At 41.4% G+C, this 18,736-nt stretch overlaps 1 pseudogene; it reads right to left on the bottom strand.

Moving 5' to 3' along the window:
• The window catches only part of LOC106825164 (cytochrome P450 3A12-like), a 36,677-nt pseudogene extending 22,825 nt beyond the window's left edge, over positions 1-13,852 (bottom strand).
• Positions 13,853-18,736: the final 4,884 nt, after the last annotated feature.

Raw genomic sequence — 18,736 nt, 5'->3', positions numbered from 1 at the left:
AGCTATTGTGGAAAACAGTTGGGCAGTTTCTTAAGTGGTTCAACAAAGAGTAATTATATAATCAGCAATTCTACCCCTGAGTACATACCCAAAAGTACCGAAGGCAGGTATCAAAAAAAAAACCCAAAAAACTTGCACATGAATGTTCATGGGAGCACTATTCACAATAGCCAATAAGTGGAAACAACTCAAATGTCCATCTACTGATGAATGGATAAACAATACGTAATATGCCCATACAATGGAATATCATTCAACCACGAAAATAATGAAGTACTGATATATGCTACAACATGGATGAACCTTGGAAACATTATACTAAATGAAGAAAGGCAGCCACAAGAGACCACATATTCTATGATTCCATCTATATAAAGTGTCCAAGCTAGGTAAATCTATAGAGACAGAAAGTAAATTAGTGATTGATTGCTTAGGACTAAGAGTGGGAGGGGTGGTATTTAAAACATACAGGGTTCCTGAGATGGCAAAAATATTCTAACAGTTCACTCTAGTAATTGTTGCACGTATTTTAGAATATAATAAAAATCATTTTTAGTTGTATTGAACTATAATTGACATACAGTACTGAATAAGTTTAAGGTGTACAGCATAATGACTTGACATATATATATACTGTGAAAAGATGACCACAATTAGTTTTGCTAACATTCATCATTTTATGTATTCCAAAACATTTTTTCCCTGTGAACTCTTAGGATGTGGTAAGTACAGCATCAGCTCTTCCAACACAGAATTGAGGACAAGGGCCATGTTCTATGCCTACCGTGAGAACAGAGCCTGCAGAGGGCATCCTTTCAGAATTGACTCTCTTAGTAGCTTACAAGTATACCACACAGCAGTGTTAGCTATAGACATTGTGTTGTACTTTACATCCCCAAGTACCTATTTATCTTATAACCAAAAGTTTGTATCTTCTCACAACCTTCATCCAATACCCCAACTCTACCTCCAGCAGCTGGTAACCACAAATCTGACTTCTTTTCTCTATGAATTTAGTTGCTATTTTCTTTTAAGATCCCACGTGTAAGGGAGATCACACAGTATTTGTCTTCCTTTGCCTGACATTGCACTTAGCATAATGCCCTCAGGGTCTATCCATTTTGTCACAAGTGGCAGGATTTCCATCCTATTTACACAACATTTTCTTTGGTCATTCACCTGTGGATGAATACTCAGGTTGTCAAAAGAATTGAATTGTATGTTTTAAATGGGTGAATTCTATGGTATTTGATGATATCTCAATAAAGCCATTATAGAAAGAAAGAAAGAAAGAAAGAAGGAATGAAGTCAAGAGGAAGGAAGGAAAGTAAAGAAAAATAGTAGTCCACATACTTATTGAGAGAATGAGTGGATCAAGGAAATCAAGTCTTAAGAGCCTCTTGGCATTGTCCACAAAGGGATCTTGTGGGTTGTTGAGGGAATCTATGTTCACTCCAAATGATGTGCTAGTAATCACATCCATGCTGTAGGCCCCAAAGATGCTGAGGAGAGAAAGAAAGACATGGAAAATTAAAATCATCACCTCTTTACTGTCCTTATACAAAATACGCAGCAAGAAGAACATGTAAATTCATAAACACAGGCAAGACAGGTAAAGAGCCACACACCATCAGAAGTTTCTGTTGGATCATCTAAAGAGTCTATACTACCATTACACTCATTCATAAGGTGTTTATCAGGTGCCGTTGATGCAGCTGTCCCTGTGCTAGTGGTGATAGGGACACTAAGGGTAGTTAGACCCAGCTCTGAGTTCAAGGAACTGAGTCACAGAGGGATAGACACCCATAACAAGACAAATTACTGTACTGTGTTATGAGTATGGGCAACAGTATGTATATAAGCACTGTGTTTAAGCAGAACAAAGGGTAGAATAAGTGACTCTTCCTAGGGGACTCAAGAAAGCTGAAATTGATCTGGTATTGCCTCACCACAGTATCCACACTCAGAGTTGATTCCTTTTTTGTATATTACAGAATAGCAGCAGCCTGTTCTGACTTGCCAGGAATGTCATCTCTCCTTCTCTACACCCCTGTTAAGGCTCCTGAAAGACAGTCTTCCTCAACTCTAGTAATCTCAGGTTGCCCTGAGGGTAGACTCATTTCCACAAATATAAAAACTGTGGATGTTCCTAGTTAAAAAATAGTAATAACAAATCACTCTAAAATTGAATTGGGGATACTATAGCTAAGAGATTATGTATCCCTAGTTTTCCAAGGACAGTCCCAGTTTACACCAGTTGCTCCTGAAAAATTTTAAAAAATCCCATTTTAGAGAATATGTGACATGGTCACCCTACCTGTAGCCTATATAGGGACTTCTCTCTTTTGAAACTGAAGGAAGGAGAATTGGTGGTAAGATTTATTATCTAGTATTTGCTGGTATATTCAGCAGAGGATGAAGGTGTATAAGTTGTTCCAAGTTCCACATTGTAACTTTCCTGCCCCACCCACTGCTCATCAATAGGTACCAAGTACCTCCCCTTCTTTTCATTCCATATCATCTACACTCAAATCCTTGGTATGATCATGTTTCTTCTTTATAAACTATGTAATTTTTTCTTCCAGAATATCCAAGGTGGCAATTAACCAGATAAATTAATCCTGGCTCATGTACACAGATGAGAAGACCCTTCATCTCTTGGCGCCCTTCTTCTTGGGTGAACATCTCCTTCTTGGGTAGCCCACTGAGGTGTAACACCACATACCTACTTTTGTTTAGTCACTAGAGGAACTGAAAAGTAGGAATTTTGGTTCCATGGCAGGCAGTTGGAGGGTCTCGTGACAGAACTCAGAATCCCAGCAGGTGCACTCCTACTTACTTTTTCAAGGTGACGGGTTTGCCTTTCTCTGCTTCATTCCTTAGGTTCCTCACCAACACATCTCCATACTGGCCAATGATGGGGAACATCTAGACAATATACAACACCACCTAAAGTTAAATGGGGGAGACTTGCGTTCTAGAAAGACCTGGCTTTCACAAGCATGGGGCAGTAAGAGATATTTTATAATGAATCTTATAATATCTCTTCTAGGGCACAAAAACAAAAGACTACTTCTAGGGAGTTCAAATTCAGCAAAATACCCCTTGGAAAGGAACTACAATCTTATTTTCTACCTGACACCAGATGCATTCTTTAAGTTTCTAATTAAAAGCCCTCTTAATTTCTTACCTCCTTGAGCTTTCCACTGGTGAAGGTTGGCGTCAGCAAAGTTCGTATTCTCTTCTATTGTTCATCCTCAGACCGAATGATGGCATTTTTCATAAATCCCTCTGGACCAAAAGTCTAGACTCAAAAGCAAAAGACATTTTGCCCTACATAAGTTTTGGAGGTCTCAATAGTTACATAACATTTCTTAAATGGGCAGCAATTATTTATCAAATATTTAGTGACTGTCATCTTAGGAGCAGATCCTATGATAAATGCTCAATAAATATTTACCACAAATGCCTAGCTTCCTGTGAGGGTGAAGGAGACACCCAGTCAACTGATGTGATGTCCAGCCTTTGTTTTCCAATCTCCTTTTAAATGCAAATGACTCATGTGGTAGGGAAACTGTTGTTCCAGAGGAAGAGGTAGGAATAACACTTACTACGTCCTCCAGGGCTACACAGAATAGAAAGAGATTGGTAAAAGATAGACTTGGTAAAATATATGTTGCCTCAGACCAGTTTCATCTTTACAAATCTCTACAGCAAAAGCAACTCAACAAGAGACATATCTTGATATGGTGATTTTCTTTAAAAAAAATAGTAGTTATTACTTAAAAGATTTGTAAGCTATTTACTATTCTGAAGAAATCGTACAATCATATGGAAATCCCTTGCCATTACATTTTCTCTCCACAGACAGAAAAGAAAAGAAAGTGATAATTCTATTTCTCAGCTTGGGACTGGCCTACCAAGCCAAACTGCTTGAGAATTTCTTTCATCTTCCAAACTATTTTGTCTTAAGATGGATATCTCCAACAGCCATTCACTATAAAAACTCAAAAACTAGGAAGAGAGGAAAACTTCCTTAACTTCATAAACAGCATCTACAAAAAAAACCCTACAGCTAACATGATGCTTAATGATGAAAGACTGGACTGACTTCACTAAGATGGCCAAGTAGAAAACTCCAGCCTCCGACACCCCCCCGCCCCGGCAAAGAACATCAGTGAGACAGCCATCCATGAATGAAAATAGATCCAGGAGGGCTCAAGGTTCTACTTAAGAAGCTTCAGGAACACAGTGGAGCAAAACACTGAGAGCAACTGCACATAATGAGTAGGGAGAGTATTTTCACTTGCCTGCATCATCCCATGCCCCAGACCAGCACTGATCAGGGCCAAGAGAATTCCTTTGGTAGGAATAGGACAGTGGGACAAGTGAATAGTTTCTCCAGTCTTTCAGGGCACTGCACAAATGGCCTGCTTTGGTTTCAACCCACCCAGAGACTGGCATAGCTGACATGTCTTGAGACACCTAGGAACGATAAAGAAGAGCAGAGAGTGCCAATATCAGCCATGTGGCAGGAATGACGTAGTTCTCTGTGGCCTGCTTTGCAGAAGACTCCAGAGCCTTTGCTGCTGAGGAAACCAATAACCAGCTTCAATTCTGAGGACACCCTATAGATTTTGCTGCTGATAATCCCACAGATTTTCATCTCCTCAGACTCCAACTGCCTGAGTTTTGCCCTGTGCCACTACTCCCCAGCCAGAGCTGCCCTAGCCAGTGCCACCAATGACTCCCTGAGCGCTGTGATCTGTGACAAAAGACAGCCCCAGTCTCTGTGGCTGGGTGTGTGCATGACAACAGACCAGGCCCCTGCAGCTGCTCAGGTTCCTAGAGCCAGCCTTGACTCCTGTCAGTGGACTGAACTGCTGCTGTGCCCACAGCTAACTCCTGCAGCCATACACCTGCACTCTGCCACCCTCAACTCTAGTCATCAGCTCCCACTGCAGTGCACGTGCCTGCAGTCAGCGCCCACAGATGAGCATGTGCACACCACCAACTATGGCCACTGGTGCCTGCCTTGGTCCCTCAATACTGGACCTGGAGGTGTTGCTGAAGACCCAAATAGCCCTCACAGCCACTGTGGACCCTCCACAACTCTTGCTGCCGTTGTGATGGTGTGGACTCCAGCTACCCAAGCCAACCATGCCTCCCTGGACCTGGAGTTGCCACATCCCCACGCTTCACACCCCAAAACACTAGACTGAGGGCCACAGCACACTCTGGTGTGCCTCAACCCACAACAAAGGTCTTTCCTTACCCAAGTTAGTTTGTAAAGTCGGGAAGAGGTGACTGCTTCTCCAAATGCACAAACACCATTGCAAGACTACTAGGAGCACAGAGAATTAGACAAACATCACACTCTCAAAGGAATGCTATAAACTTCCAGTAACTGACCCCAAAGAAATGAAGGTCCACAAATTTCCTGAAAAGAATTTGAAGTAAATGTTCTAAAGAAGCTCGGAGAGATACAAGAGAACACAGATAAACAATTTAACCAAAACGGAAAAAAATATGAAAAGAAAATGAAATTCAACAAGAGATATAAAATGTAAAAAAGAACCAAAAAGAAATTTTAAAGCTAGATTACAGAGATTGAACTAAAAAATGCAACAGAGCGCTATAAAGGAATCCCCATAAGGATATGAGTGGATTTCTCAGAAGAAACCTAGAAGGCCAGGAGAAGGTGGAATCATATATTCAGAGTGCTGAAAGAAAAAACTACCAGCCAAGAATGCTTTACCTGGAAATGCAATCCTTCAGAAATGAGGGAGAGAGACTGACATTTTCAGAAAAACAAAATCAGAAAGAGTTCATCACCGCTAGACATGCCTCAAAAGAAATGTTAAAAGGAGTTATTCACGCTAAAAAGAAAAGACACTAGCTAGTAACATGAAATCATATGAAAGTATAAAACTCATTGGTAAATGTAAATATATAATCAAATTCAGAACTCAGTAATATTGTAGTGGTGGTGTGCAAATCACTTACAACTCTAGTGTAAAGGATAAAAGACAGAAGAATTAAAGATAACTATAGCTAATCTGTTAACGGATACACAATATGAAAAGATGTAAATTGTGACATCAAAAATAAAAAAGGTGGGGGAGGCTGGCCTCATGGTGCAGTGGTTAAGTTTGGTGCACTCTGCTTCAGCAGCCTGGGGCTTACAAGTTCGGATCCCTGGTGTGGACATACTCCAGTTATCAGCCATGCTGTGCAGGGACCCACAAACAAAATAGGGGAAGATTGGCACAGGTTTTAGCTCAGGGCAAATCTTCCTCAAAATAAATAAATCAATAAATAAAAAACAAAAAAAGGGGGTGCAGGGGAGTAAAAGCATTGAACATTTGAATGAGAACAAAGTTAAGCTGTTTGCAGCTTAAAATAGACTGCTATAGCTGTAAAGTGTTTTAGAAGCCTCATGGCAACAACAACGCAAATACATGTGATAGATACAGAAAAGATTAAGATAAATGAAATAAAGCATGTGGCTATAGAAATTGTCAAATCACAAAGGAAAACAGGAAGAAGAGAGAAAATAGGAAAAAAGGATATGAAACACCCAGATGAACAAAATGGCCATAATAAGTCCTGACCTACCCAAAATTACTTTAAGTGTATATATTCAGCCTTTAAAAAGAAGGGAAGCCTGCCATTTACAACAACATGGATGAACCTGGAGGACAACATGATAAGTGAATTAAGACAGGCAAAGAAGGACGCATATTGCATGCTCTCACGAATCTGTGGAATCTAAAAGAAAAAGTCAAACTCATAGTAGCAGAGAGTAGAAGGCTGGTTATCAGAGGCTAGGGAGGGGGAAAGAGAGACATTGATCAAAGAGTAAAAACTTGGTTACAGCAATGGAACAGTTCTGTATTTTGATTGCGGTAGTTGTCACACAAATCTACACAAATGATAAATTTTCATATAGCCACACATGCACGGACACACAAATGAGTGCACATAAAATTGATGAAATCTGAATAAACTCTGTGGATAGTACCAATGTCAATTTCCTGCTTTGATATTGTACTATAGTTATGCAAATTATTATCATTGGGAGAATCAGGATGAAGGCCACGTGACATGGCACCTCCCTGTACCATTTTTTTTTGGCAACTTCTGTGAATCTATAATTATTTCTAAATAAGAATTTAATAAATAAATGCAATTTTAAATTAAAAGAAAATGGATGCGTACTCGCCGGTTTGTGAAGACAGAATAACATTCTTTCACTAGTACGGTTTTGATCATGTCTGGATCTGTGATAGCCAATGCAGGAAGCCGGCCTTCATAAAACCTGTTGAGGAAACAAAGCTGAATAAATTTAACAAACTGGCTTCTGCTGCTGTTACCATACCTGGAAGTCCAGATTTTCATCCTGACGTTACAGAATTCATACGCCCGGAGATCATGGTTAGAAATAACATTGGAACACTTGTTAAGTCTGGGTGGTACGTATATGGGTATTTCCTATACCATTCTCCATAATTTTTCTAGGTGTAAAATATTTCATTATAAAAAGGAAGTAAGGTTAGTAAATAAGTAAAGGAAATGAAACTACATAAGGACAAAATAATAATTAAGGAAAGTCTACCCCCTCAGTCATGAAAAAATATCATTTTGAAGATGCATCAGCACATGACAAATGCATGACATAACAATAGATGAAAATTGTAGACACACTGATCATAAATATGTAAAAATGGTCTACAAATGGAAAAAGATTTGGAATGCTCAAAAGGCTATAGTAGGATAACGTATGATTTAATTCCCCTGTTTCTAAAATTTCTAAAAGAGACTCTGGACTGAGATTGTCTTACATACAGTGAGGACATAATTATAACCACAAGTCTATCCAATTAAAGTTTCCAGAATACTTACCCCCACGTTTTTCCATACTTTTTAAAGCATTTCTTGTCAAAATCCCAAATACCCTGCATGGAGAAAAATAATTAGATTAATCTAAATATATTGAACCCAACCTGTCTCTTGGAAGAAAATGACTCAAATTCCATGCAATTGGGCTTACTATCTTTCATTGATAGTGAGAGGGACCTCTTATGCAAAAACATCTCAGGGGAAAGGAGAGAAAATAGAGGAGCTATTTGAATTGGAGAATTTAAAGTCACTCTAGAAATTTCTCTGAGTATCATAGATACTAAGTGATTACCCATGTCTATGAATACTAAGTAACTCCTCCTCTTTCTAAAGTGTTTTCACTTGTGCATCTGTTGTCTCTGAAATCAAATAACTCTCTGAATTATTACCTCCATGGACATGTGAGAAAACTGAAGCTGAGGGAAACTGAGAGTGGCCTGTACCCTCTTTGATCTCCTATTAAGGATCCTTTTCATTTATCTAATGAGCTCTCCCTAGAATTCTAACAGAATTAGGAAGTTTAACACTACAGTGACCTCTTTTAGTCCAGCAGATTTAAATAAATCTAAGTCATCTTTGTTGAGTAAGAAAGTGAGTAAGTGAATGAAAGAATGACAATGTGGATTCGCCTTCCACTTTTCCAGGTTAATACGGAAAGGATGGGGAGATGCTACCAGTCCATGTAGGACAGTACAAATTAAAACACTTCCTCTGAGCTGCCACATCTGTAAGTTAAGGAAAAAGAATCTTCTTATCATTAAATTTAGTTGTGGTGTTTTAACTCTGGAAAATAAGGTCCCAGAAATGTGGGTGTTGGGGTGCATCTACTAAGGAGCTGATCTGGGAAAGGTGGAAATGAAATTATTGCTCTTTCAGAGGGAAAAACGTATGAAAGTTCTTAGCCAGTAATAAAGCACTGAAAGACTCAATAAGGAAAATTGGGATCTGAGAAACAAGCCTCAAGGCTGTGGGAAAGGAAATCTGAGGCAGAGAGGAGCCTCCACGCAAGGCTGTGCCTGCTTGCTTTCTGTATGTGAACTTGAAACCTCCCATCCAGTGGCCAGGCCCTGGGAGAGGCATCAGAGCTGGATTAACCACAAAGGTGCCACCAAAACTCACAGTCCATGTGTCACCAATACTCCGTTCTGTTAAATTAGATTCTTAATAATGTTGTCAAATCATCTCCATTTTAGTGGTTTTGTATAAGTGATTCTGCCTTTGTTTAAAAAAAAACCACAACTCAATTAGTCGATAAATATCTAAAGTTGATAGACAACCACCATCTTGTCTTATATCCATTCCCTGATCAGACTCACCCATAGGGTCCCTCTTCTGAAGACAGAGAAGTAAAGCAGAAAGTTCTTGTTCCATCTCTCAAATCCCAAAAGGTCTCATGGGTAGCAAAGTATGAGTTAGATCCATGAATATAACTGCCAGGGTTTAGCAGATCTTAAGGGAATTTCAGTATATGCAAATTACCCAATGGTGAATTCTGGGGCTGCCTAATTGAAGTTTCAAAGCCTTCCAGGAGGATGGGGAAAAAAATGACTACCCAGAGCTTACGTTACAAACAGGAAAGTTTGACTCTAGAGTACAGAGCTTAATGAGCCACTACCGGGGACTCCCTTCATTCTCTTCTCCCAATACTAAGTACCCATTTTGCCTTTCTGGGAATCTGCATCTGGCAGGAAGATAATATTCTTCACAATACTCACAAGTTGGAACATCACATACTGTGCTGAATCGGCCAGAGAGCTGGGCTGTCCAACTGAGGCAAACCTGAGACTCATAACAGATGAAAACAGAGTCCTGGAGTAAACCTGGCCACGTGCTGGGTGGGGCATATGACATCATTTCTAGAAAGTGTGGAACGTCAGAACTTCCTCCAGAGCAGGGACATTTTCACTATAGAACTAAACTGGGATTTGCAAATATGAGCAGCAAGAGAGGGAGCTCAAAAAATACCTTACGGTAGCTCAGAATATTTCCAAAGAAAGGCAGAGGTGTCGGCCCAGGAATTCCGAGCTTCTTAAAAAGTCCATGTGTATAGGTGCCAAATCTATAAAGTGAAAGAGAAAGCCAGGTCACAGGGATTGTGGAATAGATGCTGAGGCTGGCCAGTCCCTGACTCAGACCTGGAACAGTCAAGGAAGGAAGGTAACATGTAGGAGATAAATAACAACAACAACTCAGATAGCAATGATTACATTGAATCATCATCTTCTTTCCTACCTCCACTGAGACTTGCAAAAAGTAATGATGAGCAGCTGAAAGCAGCTGAAGTATTCATGGTGTCAATCCTAGAGTGAATGCTGATAAATGTTTTTAAACTTGAGTGCTCCTGAGAGGTTCAGGCTAGAATTCTTCCAGGAAATTCACTTAGGTCGATTTAATAAGTTGACTCTCCCATAATTTGGAGATTCTCATTCTAGATAGAAAGGGAAAAAAAATTTCTACTCTGATGATGTTTTACCTAGCTGCCTCCACTCAATGAAAGAGTGTTACTGGGAGCCATGTTGCTGTTGCTGTTCTTACATTATGTTCTCACATGAACATGATGTTGTTCTTACGGTTTGTTCAGAGCTGTTTATGCTTTTCCTTCCCTCTACGCCCTGACCTCACTTTAGGATGTGATCCTTCTTAAATCTATCTTCATGCAGGCATTGAAGCAGCCAGTTTTCTCTTTCTACAGAATGAAAACCATGTTCAAGCTGCCATTGGCCTCGTAGAAATGCGAGTGACTCTCTGCTACCCCCAAGTCTCTGTTGTCAGGGAATTTGGTTTACTTGAGCTAGATAGAAGGGTGATTGGCCCATATGCTTCCTGAATAATACTATATAAAGGAACCAATGACTAGATAATCCATTTCCAGACTATTCTTCCCTCGTGGTCTCTGATCCTCCACCTGTGATACTCATCTGCTAAGCACAGTTCCAGGGACATTCTGTTTTCTCAAGAAGGTCAGTCACAAAGTGGTTAGTTTACTGCTTCTGTGAATCAGCTATCTCAAAAAAACCATTAAGGCTTGAGCTCCCTACGTCAGGGCTGTCTACAACTCATCTTTCATGTGTCATGTGTGGAATCTCACAACTAGGGGCTCTGGATCTTGCAAGTCTCGCCATTCTGTTGTTACTGAGACGTGGCAGAGAGTGGGAAGAAGAGACACTGGAAGAACAGGCTGCTGAAAACCATTTTAACCATGAAGCTGCTGGGCCTACAAGGCTAACTCCCTAGAGGCAAATTAGGAAAGTATGGTTGAAAAGCATTATGCTCTACAAATCTTTTCAGCTAAAAGATAAGGGACCATGCAAATTTCAGGGCTCTTCCAGTTGATAGTATAGGATGCATAACGCAATACAAAATGAGTAACTATAAAATGTTCCTGAGAGTTGAATTAAGACTTTTTCTTCACTTCTTTGAAGGTTAACCTTTAAGGTAGTACAGTTTCAAATCATTTAGTACAAATCCAACAAATATTTTAATAGGTAATCAAATAAACCGAAAAAATTGCATGAAATGATGTGTGTTTTAAGGACGCAGCAGAGGCATCTCATCCTGGGCCTAGCTGGGCCTTTGGATCCTTCCTCCAGAAGAGCTGATGGAAGCACGTGAATTGACTGCCAAAAATGTGTATGACTCAGTTAGTCCTACCCCAGTTCCTTCCTTTGCCATCACAACTATGGCAAATCAATTGAATCAATTTCTGCTTCTACACTTTCAATGTCTTACATGAACACTCAAGTGAGGCCAAGCAATTGAGTGAATGTGTCTGTAACATTGATCCCCAAGGGAAGAACTGGTCTAGTGTCTAAACTCATATGGTTCCATATCAAGGCAGAGGGTGGGCTGGGTGAATTCTTCAGTTTCTTTACAACTTCCCTCTTTTGAATAGAGTAATGCTGCCTTTGGTATAAATGAAGAGGCTAACATCAATGCCACTCATTATTTATTACACTTATATTATGTTGGCTTAAGGAGGGCATTGTCCACTCTGCAGCAACTGACTCTTGGCTGCACCAGTGTCTCTGAGGCTACGCTGTTGTTGGTTCAGTGGCGACACTATCTAGTGACAGTCCTACTGTCAGACAGACCAGAAACAGAGTGATTTAGATGGCGTCCCTGTCTCCAAGCTTCAAGTAGATGAGATGCTAACCCTGCTACCCTGTGAGGGACCACCTGTGGGACCACGACTGAGGAGTATCTCTGAGAAGTCAGCTCCAAGGGATGAGAAATATTCTTCTACTTCATCCTGACTCCTACGTGGAGGCCTCTCATATCATCACTGGCTCCGAAGTCTTGCTTACTCACCTGCACTGAGAGATTAATATACCTGCTGGACAGGTATATTTTAAAACACATATACATTCTATGTCATAGAAGTATATTTTTGTACCTAGATTCATGTTCTTGACTTTATCCCAGAAGGGTAAGGTTATTTATGCACTTTTCTAGTCACAAATACTGAAACAATAACCCTCTTTTATCCTGTATAAAAAGTATATGCCGCATGAAAGTATATGCTGGAAATAGTCTTATTTCCTTTAAAAAAATCTACTATTAAATAGAATGAAATTAAATCACATTAATTTTAAAATGTCATCAGTCCGAAAATATATTCCCACAATATCCGGAATTCCTAACGTTTCTTTCAAAGAATTAAAACCAGATTTATATTTCATATGTTCACATCTGTGTTCACGGTTTCCTACTCTCAGAAAGTGAAATTGACACAGAGGTCAAATGTGACATGCAGAGACCTTTCCTACTCACACATAGAAAAGAATGCTCTCCCAACCTGCTCCATGATACAGGGAATCCCACCATTGAAAGGAATTCCTATGATGCATGGTTTTGATTCATCCTCCTGTACTGTAACTTCAAAGGAAAAAATATTTAAAATCCAAATTGGCTTTTTGGGCTTGTGCCTTTGCAGGCTGCTAGAAAATTTCATATCCGGGGGAAAATAAATCTCTATACTGATGCTAACAATCCCAGAGGCTGGAAGGAAAAGGTGAAGGAGAAGAATACAATTTTAAAATTTCTGCAGGGTCTTCTCCACCGTAAAGATTTCTCATTGAGGAGTAAATAGTTCTGTATATTACAGGATAGGGGAATTGAGTCTTAGGAGGGAATTTGAGAGGAGGGGCACAGCAAAGAAGGATGAGCTAAGTCTGAAGAGAAGGGTAAGCAATCTCCAGCCTTAGCAAAGTCAGGGAGCACCAGGTGCCTTGTGTAACTGATGCTGGGCCATGAGAGGGAGAAGAGCAGAAGCCACCTGAGTGACACAGGCCAGTCTTGCTGCATGCCTTTTTCAATAGATGCAGAACCTGGAAGGTGAAGATAGTGAGACAAAAATGAAAGCCAGTCCCTCCTGCCTCCAGTACCCTCAGACCATGAGAAGGGAGGAGGACCTCATTGCACAGGACCAGGTGTTTGCAAACTGCCTCTGCTGAATTCTGGTTGATTAGTTTATGTCCAAACTGGTAGTCAATCAAAAGATCACCCTTAGGAGCAAATAATGTCACTAAACCCTCCTACCTACAGCAGTTATCAGTGGTAGTTGTGCGGGGGGGTGGGGGGGTACTCCTTCAGCAGATATGGGTCAGATCAATAATAATACCTCATGTGTTTATAGCACCCAACAATTAAGCAGCTTCTCCTTCATTAACTCTTTTCATCTTCAAAACAGATAAGGTAAAGCAGGGCTGATTAGTTCCCCAAGCCCAAGGTTACAGAGGACAGGAGCCTTGACAGTTACTCACAGATAGAGGAACACAAGGCTGGTAGCCAGGAGAACCCAGGTTTCTGTAGAAAAGTTGGGGATCAGGTCCATGGCCACTTTCCTTCTAAGATTCTCTCTTCTGAATTTGCCTTTCAGAAGTCTGTGCTACTGTTTGCAGCCTGTGGGTAAAGAGCTTCCCTTCTCTCCCAGTGGAGATTCAGTGAGGCTGGAAGATTTATGTGCTGGGAAAGGAGGCAGGGCTGGAGCTGCAGCCAGTGGAAAGGCCACCTGCGCTCGAAAGGTTGCTTCTCTCTCCAGCCTGATACTTGGCCCAGCGTCATGAACACTCTCAGTTTGACCTCCTTTGAGGTCATATTTTGTGATAAATCAATAAATAACTCAATCAGTGTTGTCAGTGAGCCTAAAGGTTACAAGTAAAGCCATTGGCTTTCAATCTCTAAGCTGCCCTTGACTCTGGCTGCATGCACTCCAAAGTACTTGAAATCATTCTAACAAGCTAGGTCTTCAGATTTTTACCCATGCAGATCCCGCTGCCTAGAAATGCCCCTGTGCCCCTAGAAAGCTCCTATCCTTAAAACTCGACTTAGAAAGAACCCCCTGTGTTAGAGTCTTTCCTCACCAACCTCCTTGAACAGATATAAGTACTTCCTACACTGGGCAAATTCTATCTGCCCCTAATTCTATCATTGTTCTCTCTGCCCTCCAGCGCTGTTGGTGGTTTCAACAACTAGTGTCCTTCTCAGATTGAGAGATTCTCAAGGGCTCAGTCTGGGTATTATTCACTGATATGTCCCTAGTCCGTAACAGAGTGCTTAATGAAGAGGAGGTGTCCTAAAAGATTGGTGGCATTGAGTTGGTGGAGGTGAGATTGCTGGGCCCCTGCATGTCCTTTCCCTGTGGCTCATTAGTGACCACACCATTTTCCTGGATAGTTAACATAATAAAAGGGCCTGGATACACTTTGGCAACCATCACTGCACGTTCAGTCTGATCCATCAGGATTCTAGTGACAAGAGGGCCCCTGAAGGAGAGGCAGGACAGGGACAAGATGGTGATGGCTTTACCAAGTGGTATCATTTCCTATTACTTCCTGTCCTCCCCATCAGAAGGTCCTGCAGTAGTCAGACAGTTAGACAGATCCTTGACCAAAGAATGCCCTCCTCTCTCTCTGGAAAGTTTATGTCCAAGAACAATGAATGTCAAGGGAGTGAAAAGGAGAACAGTAGCTTGAATGGTCAAGTGGACCCCAACCACTTTAACCACCAAAGTGTCACCATAGTCAGCATACAGTAGCACACAGGACCCCAAAAAGATGCTATGAGCTTTTTCTCTGGGGCAAAAGGGTCACAGTAGATGGCTTTCTGCTTTATGAATAATGGGAGACTCTCTAATAAGTGGTGAGGAGCTGGTAGGGGGAGGCCTGTAATTGCAGTCATTGTCACCTGTGAGCCCCACACCACATACTGTTGGGAAAGATCCAAAGACTGAGCATCTGGAAATTATACCAGCTCATTATCATCAATTTGACCCATGTTCTGTGTCTTCTTTGCCTGAGAAACTGTGGATCATGTGAAAAATAAAACCTGTTAAAACTCAACAGAAACAGAAGACATTTAATCTCTGTTTGTGCACTTCCTTCTCTCTTTATCTTTTCTTACTTTCAGCTCTTCTGCAGAAAGTCATACTCACCCCTCACCAACTGTTTCCAACCCACTGACCTGATAGTCCCAAGGGCTGTCGAATATTAGCCTGAGTAGGTGGGTGTCTCACTGGTAAAATGCAGTCACTCTTAACTACCTCACTCACTTGCTTTTATTTACTTGGGAGTTTGTCATGCAGCCGGAAATTTATACCATCACGCTTTTCTGTCTTTGGGTTAAAGTTTTATCAAGAGGCAGCCCTTAAAATCCACAGCTGCCACTGGAAAGTGTGATGCATGAATACATCTATTTGTCTTTGCATGGAGTCAAGGCCAAGTGGACGAATATTACATGTAGTTATTTTGCAGGTTGTGGACTAGAAGACATACAGTATGCTTCTTCAGGAGTAGCCTCCCAAAGGAGTGAGACACATACCAGTGATGAGAATTTTGCATACCTCTTGAATCACTGGGATAATGGAGCCCTACTCAGAGGGAATTAACTAAAGAGGTGACTGCAAGCTTGAACACCAACAAAGGACAGACATGGGAAGCTGGAAGATGATCCCCAGGAAAAGATGGTAGAAAATACAAGGAATTCCAATGTTTCAGCCTCCTTTGGATGCCTTCCCCAGGTAGTATTAAATAAGGTCATTCTACCATCTCCAGTTTACAGGTATAGAAACTGAGGCTCTATGACTGCAAGTGGCTTCCCAACAGCTATTGATCACAAGAACATAGTATATACAAGCTAATAGGAAGGGAGATTGAAATTTCTGGTGCTGCTCTAAAATGCTAATGTTTGCCATTTTCTGGTAAGGGCCACAACGGTGACTAATGAGAACCTAGGGTGAAAGAGCAAACTGGTTAAAATTCTGGTTCCTATCTCCATGGCCACCCCCAGAGCAGCTCCCCCATGAGTCTTCCAGAGCAAAGGACTCTACTTCATCTCAGCAGGAGCAAAGACAGATGCAAGTCAGGAAGATACTATGGGTATTGTTGGGTAGGATCTCCCCTCTATGCTCCCAACCAGAGTGGTACTCAAAATATATCCAAAGAAAGACTAGAGTGCCATCTGACAACTATTGAAAACTTAATTCTCTCACCTAGACACAAAGCCTTTCTTATTCATCTTGGAAACAAAACCCCTGTGAAAACTAATGTGCTTTCATCTTTCTCCACACTAGCACACAGGACTTGGCTATGATAATTTTGTAACTAATCCTAATGTGACCATTCACCTGTCATAGTCACCTCAGGGCCTGGTCCAGCTGCTTGGGATGTATCCCAAGGGTGATAGGCTCATCATTGCTTGGGCCAAAATGTATCCAACACCACGTCATAACCAATGCAAATGACATTTTTCTGCAAGTGGAAATAATGGAAGGCATGATCTCTGTGCCTCTTCATTCCACAGAAGGGAACACTTAACATGAAGAGAATCCCATAACAATTTTGCTGAATATGTGAAGGAAGACACTGTGTGTCAGAAGAATACCCTACACACCTTGTGTCTCTCACCTCCTCAGTTGTGTACTAATGGGCTCATCGTGTACTTTCAAATCTCTGTTCTAAATCTTAAGACACAAGTGCAACTAAGACCTAGACATTATTCAATTTGAAGACAGAGACAAAGTAATCAATAATTATAGTACAGCCAAGTAAAAATTATACAGGTAGGAGAAACAGTGTCCTCCTCAACAGAGAGTGGCTCATCTGTTTTATCAGTCTCCTAAACAATACAAGTTGAAGCTTAAATAACATTCAGGGAAGCAGTAGGCTCGGAAATCAGTATAGATGGACAACCTGTCATGGATCAGTGATTCAAGGACCCATCAGCCTGACATTTTCATCCTTTTGTATCGTTAGCCCAAGTGTCTCCTCTTCTAGGAAGCTTGTCCTGACTTCTACTGGCTGAGAGAAGTGCTCATGGCATGGGGAGAAAGTGTTGCTCTCAAATGGTTTGTGCATTAGATTCAAATTCCACAGGTCACAATCTGGAGTGTGCAAAAAATGAAAGCAAGATGAGTATCTGTAACTCAGCTCTGAAGCCCCCTTTCTTCTTAGTAGGGAAAACTGATCTGTCAATTCAGGGTAAGCAGGTGGTATCTAAGTTTGGGTGGCTGACCCTCACTGTTGGTGGAGGAGTGGTGAGGAAAGTGGCAGGTCCATGGACATACTCTCTTGGCATTGGAGGAGAGGGCACCACTCTCCAGTGTCATTGTATGTATGCTGGCTTGGTTCTATGTGTGCTGTGTTCAGGCCATGGGCCAAGACTGAATATAAAAGACACAGGATTCTCGACCTCAAGAAGGCAGAAGGGAGAGAGAGATCAAACAAATAACCATGAAATAAATATTGAGTTATAAATCGAGACACATACTACGAAGCAGCACTATTGGACAGAGTTGACCCTTCTTTCCTTAAACTCTCTCCTCCTTTGAAAGATATGAACAAAACAGAATCAAGAGGACTTGCCACATTGGAAGTGTGTGACCTCGGGCATGCCTGGGCTTGTGCCCTCATCGCTCTGTGATGGAATTGACCAAAATCAACCTAAGAGGACTTTATCCCAACCACAAGACCTCTTAACTGCCTAACTCAGCCTCCATGTCCCCCTAGGATTTTCTAAATCCTCCTTCCCCCTCCTTTATTCTCCTTCCCTTATATGTCATTTAGGGTCCCTCAAATCCCCCAACCCAGTCAGGAGCCAAGTATCCTGAGGGCAAGAGGGAGAGCAAAGATGAAATAGGATGGACCTGGGAGAAGGCAACCATGGATATAGGCCGAGAGCTCTAAATTCTAGAGCGGTTTCTCAACTGGGACTGCTTCAGAGAAAGAGGCACAGCACATGCCACACAAGCACACACAGAACAAGATATAACCTCTGGCAATGAGAGATAATATTTATTGTTCTGAGTCCTTGACCTTCATTAACTGATTTAATCCACCCAGGGATCTTAGGAGACTGGTATTGTTATGATCCCTACTTTACAGATGAGCAAGCTTGGGCAGAGATAAGCTAAGTGACCATTCAAGGTCTCATCACTAATTCCTAGCAAAGCTGGGATTCAAATTTAGATCTTCTAGCTTTAGAGCCCAAGGTCTTATCTTTAACCAGGCTCATCATTGCCCAAGGCCACACAGACTTAGTTGGGGGACTAGCACTAGAGCCCAGGCCTTCTGAGGGGGGAGTGACCAATGCTCTGCCACAACACGTAGACAAGGAGAGGCCCCCTAACAAGCTCGTTGATGAGGGCTGGGACAACGGTGTGATAAAAGGGAATGTTCATTCTGACCCACACACATTGCACCATGCAGAAAGCCCCCTTGTCCTGAAGCAGAAACACTTCTGTAGACATCACAGCAAAAGTGAGAGGAGGAGGAAGACTTCCTTATGGCTGCTCACTTTCTCCTCCATCCCACATCTTCTCAATCTTGATAAACTAAGC

The sequence above is a fragment of the Equus asinus genome, chromosome 14 (assembly GCF_041296235.1).
Source record: "Equus asinus isolate D_3611 breed Donkey chromosome 14, EquAss-T2T_v2, whole genome shotgun sequence".
NCBI classification, from domain to species: Eukaryota; Metazoa; Chordata; class Mammalia; order Perissodactyla; family Equidae; genus Equus; species Equus asinus.
This window is presented reverse-complemented; position numbering and strand designations above follow the sequence as displayed.